At 41.5% G+C, this 24,774-nt stretch overlaps 1 protein-coding gene across 5 annotated transcripts in view; it reads left to right on the forward strand.

Annotated features, from left to right (window-relative positions):
- The window catches only part of MCTP2 (multiple C2 and transmembrane domain containing 2), a 273,414-nt gene that overhangs the window by 30,363 nt on the left and 218,277 nt on the right, over nt 1-24,774 (forward strand). The window contains exon 1 of one of the 5 annotated variants that reach the window (XM_073568761.1): nt 14,148-14,166. The exons of the other annotated variants lie outside the window; for them this stretch is intronic. The gene's annotated coding sequence lies outside the window, so the exon portion shown is untranslated. Of the gene's footprint in view, nt 1-14,147; nt 14,167-24,774 lie in introns of those variants that run through there. 5 annotated transcript variants of the gene reach the window in all.

Raw genomic sequence — 24,774 nt, forward strand, 5'->3', positions numbered from 1 at the left:
GAAACTAGCCTTAGTTATGCCAGATGTATTGTTCGGTAGGTCAAGGGACATGAGCCATTGTTCATATGATTCTGTACATTGGCTCTTGCTGCATATGCCTGCTGATTAGGTATTTTATCAGCTCCCTGTGGTTTACTCGTCTACAGACCTTAGAGGGCAAAATACGGAGATTAATTGAACAATCGATGTATGTTAATTTGTTGAATGCCTGATCATTACGTATTGTATCAGCCCCTGCAGTTTGCTAGAGGACAAATATGCAGGTTAATTGAACAATGAGGTGTTCCCTTCCCCCATCTTGTGGGTTAATGCCTGAAAGACAGCTGTCGTGAGTTCATTTTCTGGTCCACCAGTTGTGAGTTCTCCTGCCAGGCTCCCTTTGGTGGTAACAGGAAACAGGAGGTAGTGAGGCTGATTTAATCAGTAGAGATCTGCCACCTGATAATGAGGATGACGATTGGACCTCAGGAATCTCAGACTGGATTTAAGACAGCCGACACCCTATTCTGGTGCTGGTGATTCATTCTGGCTTGTCAGGTCTTGGCTTTAGATGACTGGAACAGAGCTGAAAACCAAGTTTTTCTGCGAATGTTCACACTTGATTTTTTTTTGTCTATTTAGTTTTTTGTGTGGTCAGCCAGCCCCGGCTGGGGCTGTGCTGAATTTCTACTCTTATTTACCTGTATTTGCCTCTTTTTGCTCTGTCTCAGAATATTTCAGAGTGCTGATATAGTGGGAGAAGTCTAGTGACTTCAGGGTTTAATTTTGCATTCAGAAGTGTTGGACATTATTTTTGTAGGGTTTTTTGCAGATTGCAGACAGTTTCTTTCCTTTCCTATTCTTTCTAGTTAGTTTGGGCCCCATCGTTTGCTCAGCCTATTTTCCTGCCTGTGTTTGTGCTTTCATCTTGTTTCACCGTCAATACATGTGTGGGGGCTGTCTTTCCTTTGGGGTCTGCTCTGGTGCAGTTAATTTCCCCTTTTCTTGCTTCAGCTTCTTTGCTGTAGTTCTCCGGCTGTGACGAAGCGTCTAGGATCATCGTAGGTACGCTCCACGGCTGCTGCTAGTTGTGTGGTTAGGATCAGGGATCTGTAATCTGCATAGTTACCAACCTCTCTGGTTTTCTGTGACTTAGCTTGTTTTGTTTTTTTTTCTCCTCGGTGACCCATTCATAACAGCTGTGGGTATAAAGGACCTCTCTCCCTCTCCAGTGTGACTCTATGGTACTGCAGCCAAGGAACATGGCACCAGCTGGTGGAATACTGAGCTGCTCCACTGCCCATCACTGAACCCATGAAGATGTTTGTCCCAACCTGGCTCTCTGTGGGTGCGTGCCTAAAGAGGGGTGCTACTGGTTGGGGTAGTTGTCCCTGGATGCCCCTAATTTCTGGTGAGCCAGCGGAAGAGTGAGACTGTCATTTGCACCATCTTGTGTATTTGCTCGAACTGTACTATTTAGGTTGTTGGTGATCCAATAAAGTATTGCCCCAGTGTGTTGCTCTCACCCTGTGTTGGCTTAGTAGTATTCTGTCCACGGAGAAGGAGTACGGGTGTTCAATGGGATGAGCCCTGGCCCATGCAGTATTTCTAAAGACAGGCAGACCAGCAGACGAGAGCATGTATAAGTGGGGGTCTGCGAAGAATGGCTGCATGAAATCTAATCTTTCCCTGAAATCGTGTTTCCAAACCACTGATGTACATAGTGTAACTTGCTAACTCTGTTCACCGCACTTCATGCTTCTATTTTCCAGATATATAAAGTTGCTAGGTGAACAAAAGGATGGTCCCATGTACAATTACAATTTATCAGTTTTTAATGTTTACGTTGGAAGAATATTGTTCTTGGGTTTCCTTTAACCCCATCCACGACCTTGGACGTATCCATAGGTCCACGTTGGTAATTACTTGCCAACCTTGAACATATGGATACGTCATGGTGATTTTGCGCCCACAGGAGCTGAGTGAGATCGCCGTAACATGTTCAGTGATGCTGACTGCCCGCGCTGCTCCTCCCTGTTTAATCCACTAAATGCTCCAATTGATATCAATCGTAGCAGGTGAGGCAGAAGGCAGGCAGGAGGGAGTCCCCTCTGTCTTCTGATCGGGGGCCCGATCGTTGCCATGGTGACCCAATGTCATCATGCCGACGTCCAGGTCACCCAGGCTCTAGCAGATTAGTTAGATCCTGCCCAGTGCATGATCATTCTAACTTGTCACTGGCAGTGCTGCACTGATAAAGCATGCTCCTGCATTGGTATGCTTTATAACTGTGATCAGAGTACTGACAGTGAAAGTCCCAAAGTGGGACAAAGACGAGAAAAAAGTTGTACATGTATAAAAAATTATATATTGTACCCATAAATATTTTTATGAAAAATATAAACAGGCAATACCGAATCTGTACTTTTCTTATCTGGAACGACCCAACCTATAAAAATATCGCACTAGTTAACACCTTCAGTAAGCCCCGTTTTTTAAATAAAAAAAAAAAAAAAAAATCCTAGTTTGTCTCACCAAACAAAGTGGAAGAAAATGCAATTAAAAAACGAATGTAAACAAATGGCACCGCTTTAAACGTCATCTTGTCCCTCAAAAAAAAAAAAGCAAGCCACCATCACTCGGAGTTTTAGGGCTCATGCTCACTTGTGATGAAATCGGACAAATTCAACGATGGTGTCTTCATCCTTGTTTCATTTTTTTTTCAGCTCGCATCGGATCAAGATCGAGTGCTGTGCGTTTTTTTTTTTTTTTGCACCGGTGTCCTTTGAAAAGCCGACATTTCATATACGGCTATGTAGTAAAATCACACTGACAGGTTATAATAGAAAATATAGAATACATGCATACACATAGAATAGGTTATATCAACAATAAGGTCCAAAAAACATTTATTCAAAATGCTAGACACTTCAAGTTGCAAGTTATCCTAACTAACGGTCTTTTACCGCCTTAGAATACAGAGAGATTCCAGCAATAATTTTTTTATAAGAATTCCAATTTGTTAATACACATTATTTAAAAATATACATAGAATGAGGACAAAAAAAGAGAGAGGGATAGTAAAAAACGGTGAGAATAAACCTCCAAAGGGGAATGTGTGAAAATCAATAGTAAAGCTGAGCCTCTAATGCATTATTCAATAAATCTCATATCAGTTTGATGCCTAAAAAAAAAATCCTACAATAATATATCAGGACATAGTCAATGATCTTCAATGCATCTCCACACAAAATGCCTAAACGCAAGGCTTTGTTCATTAATTAAAAAGGAAAACACAGTTTCCTATTTTATTGCAGACATCAAAAAAGTGCAAAGTACCAGCAAATGCTTAGTGCAAATTATGCTTGGTACACAAAAAAGGGGGGGGGGGGGGTCTGTTTTAGAGACAAATAATTATGAACAACCTATTGCACTGGCATACATGAGGGGAAACCATTCAATATATGATCACAAATGTACAAAAACCACGATCATAATTTTCCAAATGTCACCTTAATACTAAAGGACACAATAAGGCAAATCATTACATCACCTGAAGATGTTGAAAGTAATGAGCACCAAGAGGCAAAGACAGCCACACAATCCCCAACCCTAACGCCGTTTCGCAATAGCTTCTTCTGGATTCTTTAGGATTAGTAATGGACAGTAATGTCTTATTGACACCTCTCCATTTCTAACCAGGCTTAATGTCACCTTACAAAACAATGGGGACATTAACCCCTTATTACCCCATATGCCACCCGCTACAGGGCAATGGGAAGAGAGGTTAAGTGTCAGAATTGGTGCATCCTACAGATGTGTCTTTTCTGGGGTGGCTGGGGTTTTTTTTTTTTTTTTTTTTAGCCAGGGGGGTGGGCAATAACCATGGTCCCTTTCTAGGCTATTAATATCTGCCCTCAGTCACTGGCTTTCCCTCTCTTTGTTCCCCATGAATACATTCTTTTATTAAATACCTACAGCTCCCAAATTTTACACACACACACTAATAACAGTATTTGTCACTGACCTATATAAATCTAACAGTTCTGCAATGGTTTACTGTATGTAAACCATGTCTCCTATCCTGTCTGCTTCTGTAATGATTTTACAGAAGCCGACAAACGAATTAACAGCTATTCTGTTATCAGTCTCTCTGATATATTTATATAATGTGTGTTTTAGAAGAATATTTTGTTTTAACACTGTGTAAATGACAGAAGTGCTCAATGTAAAAGCTCATGTTAAAATCGCATTGCAGTCTGATGGCAATCGCACTGCGTTCGGATGTAAATCGGATGCTAGGTGTGAATAATCGGATTGTACTTGCACAAAAAACGCATGAAACTCGCATGATTGCATTACACTCATCCAACACTCCTGCATCAAAATCGGACTTTTTTTTTTAGTCGCTGCTGTGTCTCTGCCCCTAGATGGAAACCCTGATTTAAGTGCTCAGCACAGAGTGGAGGATAGATGTGATTCAAAATGTTATGTTAAAGATTCAAATGAATCCACAAAAAAAGTCCCAACTCAGGACAGTCATTTGTCAATGGAAGTATAGGGGGCTTCCACGTTGCTAGTAGTACACAGGCTCCTCAACCCCCCCCCCCCCCCAAAAAAAAAAAAAAGAAATCCAAAGAGTTATGCTTTTCCAAGTGCCCTCTCCTTTCTGAGCCCCACAGTTTGCCTAATCCACATTCAGCGTCCACCTGTTTTGGCATTTCTGTAGCGATGAGAGGTATAGTTTGTAAAATGGGGTCACTTATGGGGAGTTCTGATGTTCTGGCACATCAGGGGCTCTACCCGTGTGTCATGGCACCTGCAAACCATAACCGAATCTGCATTGTAATACGGCTATTCTTCCCTTCTGAGTTTTGCACTGTGCCTCAAGTATTTCCCAATTATATGTAGCGTATTGGCGTTCTCCGGAGAAATTTCAACAACCTGTGCTAGATTTGGTCTTATTAGTCCTTAGAAAACTAAAATCTTGGGGCAAAACAATATTTTAGTGGTAAAAATGTAATTTTATTCTTTCTTCACTGCCCAATTATATAATCAGTGAGGCACATGTCAGCATGATCACTGCACCCCTAGATAAATTCATTGGGGGTGTAGTTTGTAAAATATGGTCACATGTGGGTGATTTCTGCTGTTCTGGTACCTCTTGGCTCTGCCAATGTGACATGGCATCCTCAAACCATCCCAGCAAAATCTGAACTCCAATATGGTGCCTCTTCCCTCCTGAGCTTTGCACTCTGACTTAAAAGTAGTTTTCGGCCACAAGTGAAGTGTCTGTGCACTCGGGAGAAATTGCACAAGAAATATAGCGGTCCACTTTCTCCTGCTATCCTTGCGAAAAGGAAAACATATGGGGCTAAAACAACCATTTGTTTTGTGGGGACAAGTGTGTGTGTGTGTGTATGTATATATTTTCACTTTCATAGATCAATGTTGTCAAGTTCTGTGAAGCACCTGGGGGTTGAAGGTGCTCACTAGAGTTGACCGAATATGTTCAGAAACTATCGCAGAATCTGCCATGTTTGTGACATTTTTCTACCCTAGTCATGCCGAATTTGTTTGCAGCATAATCGCATGTTTACTGTGTTAATAAATGTGCTTGAGGTTATCCTGAGCAGTAGAAAAAAATACAAAATCAAAATGGCGCATGCGCAGTAGCTGCTGTGTGTGTGTGTGTGTGTGTGTGTGTGTGTGTGTGTGTATATATATATATATATGTATATATAATATCTCTCTCTGATGGCGCCATCTTGCTAGTGAAGGAAAAAAATTTCCTCCTCCAAGATGGCACCGCCTGCGAAGTAGCCTCTCTTGGCGATCGCCCAATCAGATGAGCAAAATTAGTTAATACATTTTTGCAGCAAATTTTATTCTATGGTCTCATTTGGAAATCCTTATTTATTTTGCTTTTGCAATTGTGTTCCATGTGTTAGTTTTTACGATCAGTGCAACGTGGTTTTTTTTTTTTTTTTTTTTTTTCCCCCTCTTGTACAAAAAATAAAAATCCCTACTTTGTCCTACCCAAAAAACTGCATACTGTACACTGATTCCATCCATTATTTTAACTGTTCCAGTCATTTAAATAGCAGTATGACCCACATATCTAAGATGGACATGTGGCTAACCCTATAGACTATGATGGGTATGTCTTCTACCCATAAAAATGGCAGCATGTGTTGACTATGGCAAACATGGACATGTGAATGAGATCTAATACACATGGCAGATGTGTGCACTTGTTGATGAACTCTATGCAGGGCGGCTAAATCTCTCTATATTTCATGCTTATTGTCTATGTAAAGTATCTTTGGGCAGACTGAAAACTGTTTGCAGCTTTACATTATAGTAATAGCAGAGAGCTATAAAACCTTCCAAAAAAGACTAAACCCTGTCTGGTGATACATTATTTGTAATGATATAGCGCCATCATGTTTCACAGCATTTACCACTGACCCCATTGTGGCTCACAATCTGAATTCTCGGTGACTGGGGGAGAAAACTGGAGGTAACCCACCCAAACAAGGGAAGAACATACAAACTCTTGCAGGCTCCATTGTCCTTTTTGGGATTTGAACACAAAGCTACAATGCTAACCACTGAGCCACCGTGCTTCCCTTATGCTCTATACCTTCAGTAGTTCCTCTCAAATCTGTGCCCATGTAAATTTAACGCTTTCCAATGTTTCTGTTGCTTCCCAGGTTTTAGTCTAGGAAATTTACTTGAAAAACCAAAGAATAAAACAAAAATGAGCACATACCCTACAACAAATTTAAACAGTAATGGTACATGTAAATTACATGGGTCCTTGGTTAACGCTAAAACGAAAAGCAAAAAACACAAATATCTTGAACTAATAGTAAAAAATATACTGCAAATAATGCATAAAGGTAATAATAATAAGGGTATTTAGTAAACATAATTTTGATCAAAATAATGTACAAGCCATCCCGCCACGTCACGGCAACCCTTGTGGGACAGTCCCTACTCTAGTATTTAAAACCTTTTCACTTGCCAAGTGGGGTGAATGTGAATAAGGGTCGAGCGGCTGAACCACTAGTAACAGCTTAGGCCAGACTGGATGGCTTTCCCACCCATATATGCACTGAATGCACAATGAAATGAATAAAAAACAAATCTGAACCGAGAAAAGTAAGTTAATGTGTATACACAATGTAAGTGCATATTAACACATGACCATTAACCAGAGAAAACGAAAAGCAAAAAACACAAATATCCTGAACTAAAAGTAAAAAATATACTGCAAATAATGCATAAAGGTAGTAATAATAATAAGGGTATTTAGTAAACATAATTGTTTTTTGTTTTTTATTCCTTGGTTAACGCTGTTTTGATCTTAAAAGCACAAAAGCTGTCCTACCAACATCGAGGTGCACCTTCAGGACGGTCTGAACGTGTCCATCGTATTAAAACCTTACCATGCGTCAGATGACATCAATGTGAATAAGGGCCGAGCAGGACAAGGCCAGACTGAGACACCCGTCCATGGCAAGTTATACAGATTAACTAGAAAATTTAGTAATTTATTATATTTGAGACTGCAAAATGAGATCCTACCAGTGCTGTAAATGTCAATGGCCTAAAACTGTAGAAAGTTGGCCACTAATTATGTTACCTGATTTCTGTACTTCTTGGCTTGGTCTATTAGATTACTGTAGTGACTGATTCATTGACTTGTGTGCCGTGCTGGTGCAGCGCTCGTAAAGCGGCCGGTGGGTGATTTCAGTTTGTTTATGAGTCAGCGGCTGGATGCATCAACAATAGGATTAGGGACTTGTTTTATTCCCTTGTAAACTCTTTTGTATTCTGTAATTTAGCAATGTTAGAACGTCACTGGAAGTGGAAGTCCCAATGTAAGGGGCCGCAGTCTCTGATGTTAGACACACATTGTGGGGACTCCACCTGTCACTGCCTTTATCTGTACTGCAGCTGTCAGAGGTTTAACTCTGCTAAGACGCATTTGAAATGATTAGTGTCCAAGGATAAACATGGTTCTCCGGGAGGGACTGATCGTGATGAATGGGCCTTCCTTCAGGTCACATCATGTGAATACTTATTTTTTTTTTTTTTTCCAATATACCGTAGTTATTACTTTGTTTTAAAGTGGCTGTCACCTAGTTATAAGGAGAATTTACAAATCCTATATAGAGGCAGAGCACCCACAGCGAGTATATTGCCCAGTGGCCAATATATGAGGGTGAAAGTATTGATGTGACAGGTTCAGTGCCCAAATAATGAAAATAATATAGAGAAAAGTAGCACCAAAGAACCAATAATAAAAGCTGAAAGCTTTATTGGAAAAAAAACATATATGGGTACAAGTAGTAAGATGACAGTTGTAAGCCAAATGGTGGAACCACAACTTGAACAGGCAACAAACAGGCAGCGTACAGCCTGATGTTACCTGAGGGTTGTGCTGCTGCTGCCTCTGGCAAAATTTAAGAGACCACTGCACAGTTTTATAAAAATCAGCTTCTCTACATGTCTAACAGCTATTCCATCCTAGAATCATAGAATCATAGAATCATAGAATCGTAGAGTTGGAAGGGACCTCCTGGGCCATCTGGTCCAACCCCCTGCTCAAAGCAGGATTCGCTAAATCATCCCAGTCAGATGTCTGTCCAGCCTCTGTTTGAAGACTTCCATTGAAGTCACATCCTAGTGTCAGTTAACTGATTTCCAACCAGAGTACACCTCATTTTACTTAATGTGCTTCTGATTAGGTGATCACCTGAACCAAATCTTATTTAAAACTAAGGAAAGTATAAAAACCCTGCTGTGGTGTTCACAATCCTCTTGCAATAGGACAAGCTGGATGGCAAAACAAGTGCTAGTAATATCTCAAAAGAAATAGGAATGAAAAAATGTCTTTTAACCATGCCAAAGGAGTTGAAAAGAAAAGACTTGAGCGAGGAAAAGAAGGGCTCAATTCTGGCTTTACTAGCAGAGGGATACAATGAGTGTCATGTTGCCTCCATCCTTAAAATTTCTAAGATGGCAGTCCATTACAACAAGGTCAAGCTACAGACCAGCAGAGGGCGAAAACGACTCTCCACTAACCGGGATGACTCATCTTATTCGAATGTCACTCAGCAACTGCAGGATAACATCAAGTGACCTGCAAAAGAAATGGCAAATGGCAGCTGGGGTGAAGTGCATGGCAAGAACAGTTCGTAACGGGCTCCTAGAGTTAGGGGTCAAGTCATGTAAAGCTAGAAAAAAGCCTTTCATCAATGAGAAGCAAAGGAGAGCTAGGCTGACGTTTGCCAAAGACCATAAGGATTGGACCAAAGTAAGGTAATCTTCTGAGTCTAATTTTCTGCTTTGCCCAACACCTGGTCGTCTAATGGTTTGCCGGAGACCTGGAGAGGCGTACAAGCCAGAGTGTCTTGCTCCCACTGTGAGATTTGGTGGAGGATCGTTTATGATCTGGGGATGCTTCAGCAAGGCTGGAATTGGGCAGGTTAGTCTTTGCGAAGGACGTATGAATCAAGCCGCATACAAGATTATACTGGAAAAACAGTTGATTACTTCTGCTCAGGCAATGTTCCCCAACTCTGAGGACTGTTTTTTCCAGCAGGACAATGAGCCATGCCACACAGCTAGGTCAATCAACGTGTGGATGAAGGACCACCACATCAAGTACCTGTCATGGCCAGCCCAATCTCTAGACCTGAACCACATTGAAAACCTCTGGAATGTAATCAAGAGAAAGATGGGTAGTCACAAGCCATCAAACAAAGGTCACCCAAAAGCACTGTGAAAGACTGGTGGAAAACTTGCCAAGACGCATGAAAGCTGTGATTAAAAATCATGGTTATTCCACAAAATATTGATTTCTGAACTCTTCCTGACTTAATTTTTGCCAGGGGTTGTACTAATGTTTTATGTAATCACCGGCCTTGGAGGATGTTCATTCAGTTGTTTAATTTTGTAGAAAAAAAGCAGATCACAGACATGGCACAAAACTAAAGTCATTTCAAATGGCAACTTTCTGGCTTTAAAAAACACTAAGCATACGCTGTGGATTTACCAATGTTTTTTTTTTTTTTTTTTTCTGTGCGGCTCTGCAGGTAAACCGCAGGTAAAGTGACCTGTGGATTAGCCTGCGGTTTTCCCCTGCGATTTGACACCTGGACACTGGAATAGGTGGCAAACCGCAGCAGAATCCGCAGAAAGAATTGACATGTCAATTCTTTCTGCAGATTCAAAGCCGCAGCTTTTCCGCAGTGAAAAAAACTGCAGCATGTGCACAGCAGAATGTAAATCCCATAGACTTGCATGGTACTGTATACTGTCTGCAGAACTGCTGCGGATCTGCAGAGGCCAAATCTGCAGTGGATCTGCAGCAAAATTTGCAGCGTGTGCACATAGCCTAAAAGAAATCAAGAACAAAAAATGTGCTACAGTAATGGTTACTTTTTTTAAACCAAGCATAGGGGAAAAATTATGGAATCACTCAATTCTGAGGGAAAAAATTATGGTATCATGAAAAACAAACACTCCAACACATCACTAGTATTTTGTTGCACCACCTCTGGCTTTTATAATGTCTTGCAGTCTGAGGCATGGACTTAATGAGTGTCAAACAGTACTCTTCATCAATCTGGCTCCAACTTTCTCTGATTGCTGTTGCCAGATCAGCTTTGCAGGTTGGAGCCTTGTCATGGACCATTTTCTTCAACTTCCACCCAAGATTTTCAATTGGATTGAGATCCAGACTATTTGCAGGCCATGACATTGACCTTTACAGATAATAGTGATGACGGTCGTAGGGGAGCGCCGGCCGAGCGTTGTTTAGGGAGATCAATGCAACTCCAGCCGGTTGCCTCAAGAGAGGAAGTGGGTTACGGTGCTGGATAAACTTGGTCAGAAGGAGCGCAAAGAGGGGGGGTTAATAGATTAAGATTTTCTTTTATTATTGTAGTCCACAACGTGTTTCGACAGAATCATCTGTCTTCCTCAGGTGGCAGTACACAGATTACATGAGGGGAAGGTATTTAAAGGGGTAAGTTCACCTATGACTAAGGGTGCACTGGAAACGCGTCAGGTGTTTTTTGCATTTTAATATGGCATATTAGCCTAATAAAGTTTTTTTTCATTTATGCCGGTGTGCTGAACGAACTTTCTTCTTCTTGTGGACATCTGCTGTGCTCACCAGCGTATTCAAGCACCCACCTGTGGATCAATGAACTCAGCCCAAAGTGGTTTTCATTTGGATGCGATGCAAGCTCCCAGTCCTCCCTCTCCTCTATTTAAAGGGGTAGTAGCCAATGGGAGATGATTAGTGCGTCATGACAGTTAAAAACATGGGAAAATAAGATTAATACATAGATACATAAAATGATTACATAGCAAGTAAAAGAGGAACAATCAAAGGTAAAATAATTAAAATAATATAATTCATAAAAGGTGCAAGAACAAATGGATATCACTAAGGTTTCTCAATTGTGAGATTTAACCCCTCTGGTGCCAGTGTGCCTAATTTGAAAATCCAAAAACTTTCCCTTCTAATTAGATTCTTATAGCAAATGGTCACGTCATCCTTTATATGTTCAATGACTGTGAGTTTCAGCGAACTCGGATTTTTATTATGTGCAAGCAGAAAATGTTTAGGCTATGTAACATAAACCCATTTTTTATGTTTTGACGGTGTTTATTATGTTGCATAGCCTATCTAAACACTTTTCATCATCCCAAAACATCCTTTCAATTGATGGGATAAGAAAAGTGTCCAAAATATCAACAAAAGCTTGTGCATTTATTAAAGATATAATGACAGCCATCTCCCCAGTGCCTTTATCGGACATGCAGCCTCATATCATCAATGACTGTGGAAATTTGCATGTTCTCTTCAGGAAGTCATCTTTATAAATCTCATTGGAACGGCACCAAACAAAAGTTACAGCATCATCACCTTGCCCAATGCAGATTTGCGATTCCTCACTGATCCAGTCATCCACAGTCCACGATTGCTTTTTCCTTAGCCCATTGTAACCTTGTTTTTTTTCTGTTTAGGTGTTAATGATGGCTTTCGTTTAGCTCTTCTGTATGTAAATCCCATTTCCTTTAGGCGGTTTCTTACAGTTTGGACACAGACGTTGACTCCAGTTTCCTCCCATTCGTTCCTCATTTGTTTTGTTGTACATTTCCTGTTTTGGAGAAATATTGCTTCAAGTTTCCGGTCTTGACACTTTGATGTATTCCTTGGTCTACCAGTATGTTTGTCTTTTAACAACCTTCTCATGTTGTTTGTATTTGGTCCAGATTTAGACACAGCTGACTCTGAACAATCGACTTCTTTTGCAACATTGCGTGATGATTTACCCTCTTTTAAGAGTTTGATAATCCTCTCCATTGTTTCAATTGGCATCTCTCATGTTGGAGCCATGATTCATGTCAGTCCACTTGGTGCAACAGCTCTCCAAGGTGTGCTCACTCCTTTTTACATGCAGACTAACGAGCAGATCTAATTTGATGCAGGTGTTAGTTTTGGGAATTAAAATTTACAGTGTGCTTCCATAATTTTTTCCCTCAGAATTGAGTGACTCCACAATTTTTCCCCTATGCTTGGTTAAAAAAGTAACCATTACTGACTAGCACATTTTTTGTTCTTGATTTCTTAGTGTTTCTTAAAGCCAGAAAGTTGCCATTTGAATTGACTTTCTTTTAGTTTTGTGCCATGTCTGTGATCTGCTTTTTTTTTTTTTTCTACAAAATTAAACAACTGAATGAACATCCTCCAAGGCCGGTGATTCCATAATTTTTGCCAGGGGTTGTATTGTTTCTAAATGATTATGAACTTGTTTTCTTAGCACTGTTTGAGGTCTGAAAGCACTTTGGTTGGTTTTGTTTTTTTCGACCATTTCTCCTTTTCAGAAAAAAAAATACAAAAATTATTGCTTGGAAATTCGGAGACATGTTGTCAGAAGTTTGTTGACTCAAAAGTTTGCTTTCCTCAAAAATATATACATATAAAGAGAAAAATCAGACAGATGCAGAAACTTCTGCACCAAATACTTTTGCTAAAATAACAACGAAAACCCTTTTTTTTTTTTTTTTTCTTTCTTTTTCCCTGTCAAGAGATTAGGTTTTGCCGCAGAAAAAAAGTGAAACGCCTAGTGTGAACTTATCCTTTGACTCAAAAGGGTTTTGTGTGGATAAAGACACCTGTTCTGGCTGCTGCTCGTGGCCGAGACTCAACCAAACCACAGTGGTCAATGGATGCTTAATTTTGAGCGAAAAATGTAGGTATTTGCCGCAAAATTTTGGGCCATTGGCTACCACAGGAAACCATGTGTTCAGCCATGTGTGGTAGCCAAAATGATTTTGAAGGGACCACCCCAGTCTTGCCCTAAAAATCCTGCAGCCTACTGGTAACTGGGTTACAGCTGTGTGGTGTAGGTATTTTATACAGGTTCTAGATGCAGAAATCAATTGCTTATTAAACATCTGTAGTTGTCATTCCCCCCCCAATTTTTTTTTTTTTTTCTTTTCTGTACCAAGAATATATTAACTTAGTTATTTTTCCCAACAAAGTTAAACTTTTTACTTTTTTCTCAAATCTAGATGAATATATAGTTTCACGCTACATACTTGCCTATGGGTGTTGATTGTCTTGGTGCAGACTTCTTTTGTACAGGTTTTATATTTTCTATTGTATATTTCTAGATTTGGAGAGGGATTTTTGTAGATTGAGTATAATCCCCCCCCATATATTGTATTGTGGTTACACAGGCCTTGTTGTGAAAGCGTATTTTTTTTATTTCTTTATTGCTTCTAGGAATTGCTTGATGCTGCAGACTCCTGTCGCTTAAGACTATCTGTACTGCGGAAATAGTCTTCAAGTTGTTTCTTGTGTCTGGAGCTCAAGAATAACACTTGTTTCTTCGTTGATGGATGACGGTGTAAAAAAAAAAAATATCAACGGCGCACATGGAAAGGAAGTGATGTGGATAACTTGCGTGGCATTTTTGTTTGTCAGACACTGAGTATTCATTTACTCATTTTCTCTTGCTGCCACTGGAAACGCCAGTGTTCTCTCCAGATTTCTTTTATTTTTATTTGTTGCATATCTTTTTTTTCCCCATTTTAATTTTTTTTCTCGCAGCAGGAAGTCTTTTCTGACACTTGAGAGCTCTGCGATGGCAGGTAACTACCGTAGTCACCCATAATTAATTTACTAGCCTCCTAGTTGGTGTTTGACACTTCTATAGCATTCATTCTACAGTATTTACACCTATATTTTTTAAATCTTTAAATATTACTTATGCCATTCTTGTCCCTTCTCTACAAATGGACTGAAGGTAAGTGCCAGGGAGATCTGTGCTGGTTGAATCATGGTGAACGGCAATGTGGCTGATAAAATCAGGGAGCAAATCATTGGTAGTTTTACATTTCTGAAGGAAGTGAGCCTGTTTGAGTCTTTCTGGTAATGATTCTACTATAGTTACTCAATGACATTTTTAGTTCCTCTTGAGAAAACCACATGCTTTATTATATGTCAATTTCTTGTTCCCTCTCTACTGCTGTCTCATCACATATATTGTTAGGAATTACTTTCTGTATTGATCACTATTCCACCGCATTTTTTTTTTCTTTAGTGGGGAGTTGCGGGGATGTGATTAGTTCACTTAATTAAACATGTGGATGCCCTTTTTATCTTTTCCCTTTTTTAAATGATGTCTTTTTTATGGATAGTTCAAATTCAGAATAGACCTACTTTACTTTTATTGTAACATTTATTTTTGTTACTTTTATTGTAAAATGCGTAAGGCGTCATACTAACATCCGTTCTTTATAATGCATGTTCTGTGATTTGCACAGAGAGAACATATAATCATTATACTCAATGGTCCTCTTCGCAAGTGGGTTTTCATCCATTATTTTCTGTGTTGGAAAGCCTGAGCACTGGTCGAAATTAATTTTTTTTTTTTTTTTTTTTTTTTTTTTTGCCAAATAAAGCCCCGAGGTGTGCGTTTGGCCTCTGTATGTGCCCACTATCAGGAATAGCGCGTCCAAAACGCTACTGTGTTCTACATACGTGATTGTCTTTTAGAACTATGCGGATTTGCCACAACGCATGACGGTCTATTCAGAGAGTGCGCAGAGGAGACAAACGTGCTACTGCTCGGAAATTTACACCAGAGGTCAATTTGCGCAGCATTAAAAAGCACAGTGGGCATGGGGTTTCTATAAATCCTATCCACTGGGCTTGTAACGTAGAAAGCAGTGTGACTCGGTGAAAATACTTCGTCTAAAACGCTACTATTCCTGATTGTGGGCACGTAACCCAAAGCCGAGGACATGGAAATTCTCCCACCAGTCATATCCATGTACAACTACTTGCACTCGTCTGCATAGAGGACAGGTACATGAGCTATAGTGTCTTGCGAAAGTATTCACCCACACCCCACTTGGCTTTTTACCTATTTTGTTACATTACACTCAGCCTGGCAAGGAAGCAATTAATCAGGCAGCAGAGAGACCGAAACTGCAGAGACTGGAGTATCTTTCCATACGACCACAATAAGCTGTACATGCCTTTATGGAAGAGTGTCAGAAAAAGGCCTTTTGAGTTTGCCAAAAGGCGTGTGTGAGACTCCCCAAATGTGTGGAGCAAGGTCCTGTGGTAAGAGGAGACCAAAATTTTACCAAGGTAAATGCTCTGCATACTTTCCCTGAATAGACTGTAATTATCGTAGATTTGGTAAATTCACATAGTACTAAGACAAGTGCACATGTAGAAAGCAGCGAAAATGAGCTGCGTCCAAAACGCTACTATTCCTGATCGTTGGCATGGACCCTAACTTGAAGGACCTGGAGCAGTCTTGCCTTGAGGAATGGGCAAAAATACCAGTGGAAAACTCATACTTTTCCGAAGCAAATTGCAGCTGTGATTGCCACAAAAGGAGGCTCTACAAAATACTGACTTTAGGTCGGTGAATAGTTATGCGCACTCAAGTGTTAAGTTATCTTTAGCTATTTGTTGTTTGCTTCACAATAAAAAGAAAAACAAATGTTCACAGTTGCAGGCGTGTTTGCATGAACCGATGCAAACCCTAAAAAAAGTCCAGGTTGTGAGCTAAAACCAAAAAAAGCTGAATACTTTCGCAAGCCATGTGCAATGTGGTAGGTTTCATAAAAGAAATGGCTTGTCCTTAAAACAGATGAGGTTAGCGTATACTAATTTATCCATGAAAACTGTCTCGTTTACTTATTCCATAATTTTGGTCCATGTGAATGCTGGACTGCACATGGACTGGAATTCCACTGGTCTGATTTGGCCCTGCATCTTAAATATTGACACAGGAGCACTTCTCCTGGGGATGAGAGGTGTTAACTTCCTTAAAGGGAACATGTCATGTCCTATGTAGCATGTGAAGTGTTCCCAGTGCGTTGTTGGTGATGCAATGTACATCACTAACATGTTGGGTATTTTTTTTTTGTTTTTTTGTTTTAGTAAGCGGCATTCTAATCATGTGCGAAAAAGCATCTTTATATAGTTAGATTGTACCTGCGCTTAAAAGGGAATCTGTCACCCCTTTTTTGAGATATCATATAATGATATCATTCAATTGTGTGTCACATAAGGATTCTCTTAGTACTTTTGCTTCCCCCTGACCCCGCACCTTTCATGCATAAATACCATTTTTATAGTGGTTCAGATGTGTGTAAACTGCCACGGTCCTGTCCGATGGGCGGGGCTTATTCAACTGCTCCCCCCTCCCTTTCTTGCTCTACACAAGAAGAAATGCGTAGAGCAAGAGAGGGAGGGGGAGCAGTTGAATAAGCCCCGCCCAGCGGACCGGACTGCAGCATTTTACATACATCTGAACCGATATAAAAAGGTATTTATGCATGAAAGTTGCGGGGTCGGGGGGAAGCAAAAGTACTAAGAGAATCCTTATGTGACACACAATTGAATGATATTATATGATATCTCAAAAAAGGGGTGGCAGCTTCCCTTTAAGTCAAAGGGGTGTGCTTCATTTTATTCAGTCACAGTTGTTGCTGCCCACGCAACTTGAATGATGTTCGCGGGGTTGCGCTGACATCACTCAAATCCTCTTTAAAAAAAAAAAAATCTCACGAATGCGCAATGTCGAACAGGGAGCCACACCTTGATGAGCGGCTCCTCACACACTAAGGGCAATTTCACACGTCAGTGTCTCCGGTACGTGTAGTGACAGTTTTCTCATGTACCGGCGACACTGACACACGTAGACACATTCGAATGGATGTGTCTATGCAGATGTCAGCGTGTTTTCACGGACCGTGTGCCCGTGTGCAAAACACGCTGACATGTCTGTTTTTGTGCAACAGCACGGATCACACGGACCCATACAAGTCAATGGGTCCGTGTAAACGCCACACACGGATGCTGTCCGTGTGCATTTTTAAAAGTCAAAGGGTTAACATTGAAAATAATTTTTCAAAAACACGGACACGGACAGCACACGCATGGTACACACGAACATACGGATAGCACACGGATGGCATATGTATGCACACGGATAGCTCCGGTACCAGTTTTTCCGGTACCGAAATTATCTGGACGTGTGAAACTGCCCTAAAGTTGTATGTAGTACCCAGCTTCACTGACTACTGTTGACCGAAGACGCTCGTCATGGTGCATGCGCGGGTCCCCGATGGGGGAATATTGCAAACTGCCGTTGTGAACAGTACATTTTGCCCAGCTCATGCTTTTGGAGATGCGCACCTGTAAATTAGGCGGGCTCTAATCATTATAGAAATGCCAAACATGTGGTCACTAAATGTGATTTAGGCACACTGGGGCTCAGAAGGGAGGGGGGCATTTGGGAGCGGCGAATTGGCTGAATTTCTTTTGGGGGGGCAAGGAGCCAATCAGCATTTTCAGAGCCTTTGTGCTACCAGTAATGTGGAAGACCTCTATATTTCCGGTAACAGATAACGGACCTGAGTGAGGGCTTGTATTTTTTGTGGATTGAGTTGAAGCTTTAATTGAGAACATTTTACATAACATTTACGATCACATTTATTCGGCACTCTATGCTGAGCACTTGCATCGAGGATTTAATCTAAATATCTGAGTGTCTTGACAGATGAAACCCCCGATGGATCCATTTACTCCATTTACTATAATGAGGCAGCAGTGTTACTCTGGACTCCGTCTGGCCTCTGTTCAGTGGTGTCTTCTTTTTTTTTTTTTCCCAGAAGCGCACAAAACTGCGGCTGACGGCTGTTTATGCAATCCTAAAAAGACGGACACTGCCAGATCACAGATCAGACGGCATCCCCTCTGCCTCATTATAGGGAATCTTCTGCCAGAGGTTCTGTCTGAATCACGTATTTCAGATATTTACATGGAAACTCCGGTATAAGCGCTCAGCGCAGAGCGCAAGATAAATGTGGCCCGATCCTTACTGCGATCTTTGGTAGGCAGAATGAAAAAATCAATAGCATGTGAAGAATTTGGTTTTATATATTTTTACACCATTTCTCATGTGGTATAAATGATTAGATGACTTTATTCTTTGGGTCGGTGCGATTACAGCGGTGCCAGATTTGTATCGGGTTTTTTTTTTTTAGCGTCTGCCACACACTAAAAGACTCTTTTTATTGCGAAAGCTAGTTTTTGCATCACCATGTTTTGAGAGCTATAATTTTTCCATAATTCGTCCGACAGTCATGTTATGGCTTGTTTTTTGTGGGACGAGCGGACGTTTTTATTGGTACCATTTTTGGGCACATAACATTTTTTTTGATCGCTTTCTATTCCGCTGCACTCAGATAAGCAACACTCACATTCAAATCAGCTCTCGCCTCTGCTAAACAGATCTACTTTTACATCCCTTGTATCTTCCTTATCCTACAACCCCCAAACAGTTTAACACTTTTAACTCCCTCATCTTCCCACCTCTGCCCCCTCCGACTTCCCTAATCTTGGCCGAGGACTTTGCCATGCACTTCAAAAATAAAATAAGACCAAATAAGGCAAGTCTTTGTTGTCCGACCACCACAATCCCTTTGTATGCCAGACCAATGCCCTAACCCCATAAACTTCCCTCTCCAAAATCACTGAAGGAGAGCTTGCCCATCTTCTCTCCAAATCACACCTTGCCACTTGTGCACTTGACCCCATCCCACCTCCTCCCCAACCTCCCCACTCCATTAATCCTATCCCTAACCCATCTCTTCAACCTATCACCGACTTCTGGTACCTTCCCCTCTGTTTTCAAGCATGCCACAATCGCACCTATCCTCAAAAAGCCATCCCTTGACCCGAGCTCTATGTCCAGCTATCGCCCCATATCTTTGCTCCCAATTACTTCCAATCTCCTTGTGCAGCATGTCCACGCTGAATTTTCCTCTCACTTTGCATCTAACTCGCTCTTCGACAACCTACAATCTGGCTTCCGTCCCCACCATTCCACTGAGACTGCCCTGACCAAACTTACTAATGACTTACAGCCAAAGCTAACAGACAATTCTCTATACTCCACCTTCTGTCCTCTGCCTTTGACACAGTTGACCACCACCTCCTACTACAGATCCTCGCTTTCTTTGGTGTCAAAGACCTTGCGCTATCCTGGATCTCCTCATACCTTACCAATCGCACATTAAGCGTTTTGTTTCCTACTCCCATACTACCTCTTCATCTCGCCCCCTCTCTGTTGGTGTTCCTCAAGGCTCAGACCTAGGACCCCTTCTCTTCTCAATCTAAACTCTATACTCATGTATAGTCTTATGGCTTCCAGTACCATCTGTATGCTGATGACACTCAGATCTACCACTCTGACCCAGATGTCACCTCTCTTCTCTTCAGAATCCCAGAGTGTCTATCGGTTATATCCTCCTTCTCTTCTCGTTTCCTCAAACTCAATGTGGACAAATCTGAAATGATTATCTTTCCTTTTCTATCTCGCATATCTTCCCTACCAGATCTATCTATCAAAATAAATGAAATCACACTTTCCCCTGTCCCGGTAATCTGCTGCCTTGGAGTAACTCTTGACTCTGCCCTGTCCTTCAAACTGCACATCTTAGCTCTAGCCACCTCTTGTCGCCTCCAGCTCAAAAATATTTCCAGAATCTGTCCTTTCCTCAACCCTCTCTACCAAAATGCTTGTGCATGCCCTAATCATCTCCCGCCTCGACTACTGCAACATCCTCCTCTGTGGCCTACCTTCTATGGCTAGATTCACTTTGCGTTAGGGTCATCCGTTTAAAACGGATCCGTTAAATGGATGCGCTTACGCTGATGTAATTTTTTACATCTTTTGTGCCCTAGCGCTAACGCATGGTAGCATTTTGTTACCATGTGTTAGCCATACAGGTCTATGCACAGGGAACACGTCCATTCGCTGTGCGTTAGACCCAACGCACCTGAAAACACGGTAGACCACGTTCTCGGGTGCATCACAAAGTAACACATCATCGTTAACGCATGCCTAATTTGGCATGCATTAGGATGCGTTACAAGAATGGCGGCCAATGGGTGCATTAGCGCATCCGTAACATAGCGTTAGTGCCGCTATGTAACGGATGCGTTACACGCAGGGCCACAACCCAATGTGAACCCAGCCTAACTCTAGCACCAGTCCGTCCTTATCTCTGCAGTCCGATTAATCTCACTCCTTGCTACACTCCTCCTTCCCCTCTTTGCAAATCCCTTCACTGGCTCCCAATTTCCCAGCGTATCCAGTTTAAACTACTAACACTGACCTACAAAGCCATGCATAACCTTTTTCCTCCATATATTTCCGAACTAATCTCTCAATATCTTCCCTCACGCAATCACCAGTCCTCCCAAGACCTCCTTCTCTCCTCCGCTTATCTGCTCCTCACCCAATCGCCTCCAAGACTTTTCCCGAATATCCCCCCCATCCTCTGGAATTCTGTGCCCCACCACATCTGGATCCTTCAAACAGAACCTGAAAACCCATCTCTTCAAAAAAGCTTACAACCTGTAACGACCACGCAGCCACCTCAACATCATTGGAGGTACTGCTACCCCCAACCTACTGTCTCCTTCCCTATAATCTTGTAGAATGTAAGCCCGCAAGGGCAGGGTCCTCTTCTCTCTTTACCAGTCTGTCACTTTTGTTTACTGTAAGTGATAATTGTTTTTTGATGTAACCCCTTCTCATGTACAGCACCATGGAATTAATGGTACTATATAAATAAACAATATAATAATCATTCTGATTTTTGGGAGACTGAACAAAAACCAGCAATTCAGGAATTTTATTTTTTTTTTTTTCTTAACCGTTCCATGACAGCTGTGCTGTAATTTCATTATACCATACTACTTTCCTTCCTCCATGCCCAGAAGCTGTTGTATGCAGGGCTGTGGAGTCGGAGTCGGTGCTCATTTTGGTGGAGTTGGAGTCGGTATAAAATGGACCGACTCCGACTCCTAAAATATATAATAAATTGGGTACAGTAGTTCAATGCAGAATGTGCTGAATATTTTTTCATAGGAATTTGGGAAAGTTATGAAATGTCCTATAAAATGGCTGTTCTATTCCTGATCTAAGGCTACATTCACACACAGCGTTTTTCCTGCGTTATTTGAGGATATGTTTTTCAGTTGCAATAGCAGATCAGCTTTTTAAAAAACCGCATCACCTGAAAGGTTTTTGAGCTCATAGATAATGTTTTCAATAGAGCAGATTTCTAATCTGCTTTTGCTATCTATATATCAATTTATCCATATCTGTATCCATATATCTGTACCAAAAAGAATGAAAGCCGGATAGCACACAGACTAACACTCCTTTTTTTTTTTTTTTTTTTTTCTTAAGCACCAGTTAGGGACACCTCATAGCTGCCCAAAAGGACGCCCAGGACAGGCATTGCTCGTCTTCAGTAACACATCAACATCAATTGATAGTTGGAATAAATAGACTGCATTCATCACCACATCTTCTTAAGGTGCAGGCTTTATCTTCAAGTGTAGGGGTGTGCAGTATGAGGTTCTGCAGCAGCTGAGGTGTGCAGTATGAAATTCTGTGGTGCAGCATGAGGTTCTGCACCCCCCCTAGGTTTGATCCTAGCTACGCCCATAGTGTGAATGTAGCCTGAGGATCTAGGCTTTGTCTTAGCTGAGATAAGTGTGTGTGTATGTATGTATGTGTGTGTATATATATATATATATATATATATATATATATATATATACACTCACTGGCCACTTTATTAGGTACACCTGTCCAACTGTGTGTTAAGACTTAATTTCTAATCAGCCAATCACATGGCGGCAACTCAGTGCATTTAGGCATGTAGACATGGTCAAGACAATCTCCTGAAGTTCAAACCGAGCATCAGTATGGGGAAGAAAGGTGATTTGAGTGCCTTTGAACGTGGCATGATTGTTGGTGCCAGAAGGGCTGGTCTGAGTATTTCAGAAACTGCTGATCTACTGGGATTTTCACGCACAACCATCTCTAGGGTTTACAGAGAATGGTCCGAAAAAGAAAAAAAATCCAGTGAGCGGCAGTTCTGTGGCCGGAAATGCCTTGTTGATGCCAGAGGTCAGAGGAGAATGGGCAGACTGGTTCGAGCTGATAGAAAGGCAACAGTGACTCAAATTGCCACCCGTTACAACCAAGGTAGGCAGAAGAGCATCTCTGAACGCACAGTGCGTCGAACTTTGAGGCAGATGGGCTACAGCAGCAGAAGACCACACTGGGTACCACTCCTCTCAGCTAAGAACAGGAAACTGAGGCTACAATTTGCACAAGCTCATCGAAATTGGACAGTAGAAGATTGGAAAAACGTTGCCTGGTCTGATGAGTCTCGATTTCTGCTGCGACATTCGGATGGTAGGGTCAGAATTTGGCGTAAACAACATGAAAGCATGGATCCATCCTGCCTTGTATCAACGGTTCAGGCTGGTGGTGGTGGTGTCATGGTGTGGGGAATTTTTTCTTGGCACTCTTTGGGCCCCTTGGTACCAATTGAGCATCGTTGCAACGCCACAGCCTACCTGAGTATTGTTGCTGACCATGTCCATCCCTTTATGACCACAATGTACCCAACATCTGATGGCTACTTTCAGCAGGATAATGCGCCATGTCATAAAGCTCGAATCATCTCAGATTGGTTTCTTGAACATGACAATGAGTTCACTGTACTCAAATGGCCTCCTCAGTCACCAGATCTCAATCCAATAGAGCATCTTTGGGATGTGGTGGAACGGGAGATTCGCATCAGGGATGTGCAGCCGACAAATCTGCGCCAACTGTGTGATGCCATCATGTCAATATGGTCCAAAATCTCTGAGGAATGCTTCCAGCACCTTGTTGAATCTCTGCCACGAAGAATTGAGGCAGTTCTGAAGGCAAAAGGGGGTCCAACCCCTTACTAGCATGGTGTACCTAATAAAGTGGCCAGTGAGTGTATATATATATATATATATATATATATATATATATATATATATATATATATATATATATATACACACAGTACAGACCAAAAGTTTGGACACACCTTCTCAGTCAAAGAGTTTTCTTTATTTTCATGACTATGAAAATTGTAGATTCACTCTGAAGGCATCAAGACTGTGAATTAGCACATGTGGAATTATATAATTAACAAAAAAGTGTGAAACAACTGAAAATGTCTTATATTCTACGTTCTTCAAAGTAGCCGCCTTTTGCTTTGATTACTGCTTTGCACACTCTTGGCATTCTCTCGATGAGCTTCAAGAGGTAGTCACCGGAAATGGCTTTCACTTCACAGGCGTGCCCTGTCAGGTTTAATAAGTGGGATTTTTTGCCTTATAAATGGGGTTGGGACCATCAGTTGTGTTGTGCTGAAGTCTGGTGGATACACAGGTGATAGTCCTACTGAATAGACTGTTAGCTGCTTTTTTTTTTCTTGCAGTAATACAAATTCTAAGTAAAGAAAAACGAGTGGCCATCATTACTTTAGGAAATGAATGTCAGTCAGTTTGAAAAATTGGGGAAACTTTGAAAGTGTCCCCAAGTGCAGTGGCAAAAACCATCAAGCGCTACAAAGAAACTGGCTCTCATGAGGACCTCCCCAGGAAAGGAAGACCAAGAGTCACCTCTGCTGCGGAGGATAAGTTCATCCAAGTCACCAACCTCAGAAATCGCAGGTTAACAGCAGCTCAGATTAGAGACCAGGTCAATGCCACACAGAGTTCTAGCAGCAGACACATCTCTACAACAACTGTTAAGAGGCGACTTTGTGCAGCAGGCCTTCATGGTAAAATAGCTGCTAGGAAACCACTGCTAAGGACAGGCAACAAGCAGAAGAGACTTGTTTGGGCTAAAGAACACAAGGAATGGACATTAGACCAGTGGAAATCTGTGCTTTGGTCTGATGAGTCCAAATTTGAGATCTTTGGTTCCAACCACCGTGTCTTTATGCGACACAGAAAAGGTGAACGGATGGACTCTACGTGCCTGGTTCCCACCGTGAAGCATGGAGGAGGTGTGATGGTGTGGGGGTGCTTTGCTGGTGACACTGTTGGGGATTTATTCAAAATTGAAGGCATACTGAACCAGCATGGCTACCACAGCATCTTGCAGCGGCATGCTATTCCATCCGGTTTGCGTTTAGTTGGACCATTTATTTTTAACAGGACAATGACCCCAAACACGCCTCCAGGCTGTGTAAGGGCTATTTGACCAAGAAGGAGAGTGATGGGATGCTACGCCAGATGACTTGGCCTCCACAGTCACCAGACCTGAACCCAATCGAGATGGTTTGGGGTGAGCTGGACCGCAGAGTGAAGGCAAA

This window comes from Dendrobates tinctorius, unplaced genomic scaffold, assembly GCF_039654945.1.
Source record: "Dendrobates tinctorius isolate UK_male_01 unplaced genomic scaffold, ASM3965494v1 ptg000022l, whole genome shotgun sequence".
Lineage (NCBI taxonomy): Eukaryota > Metazoa > Chordata > Amphibia > Anura > Dendrobatidae > Dendrobates > Dendrobates tinctorius.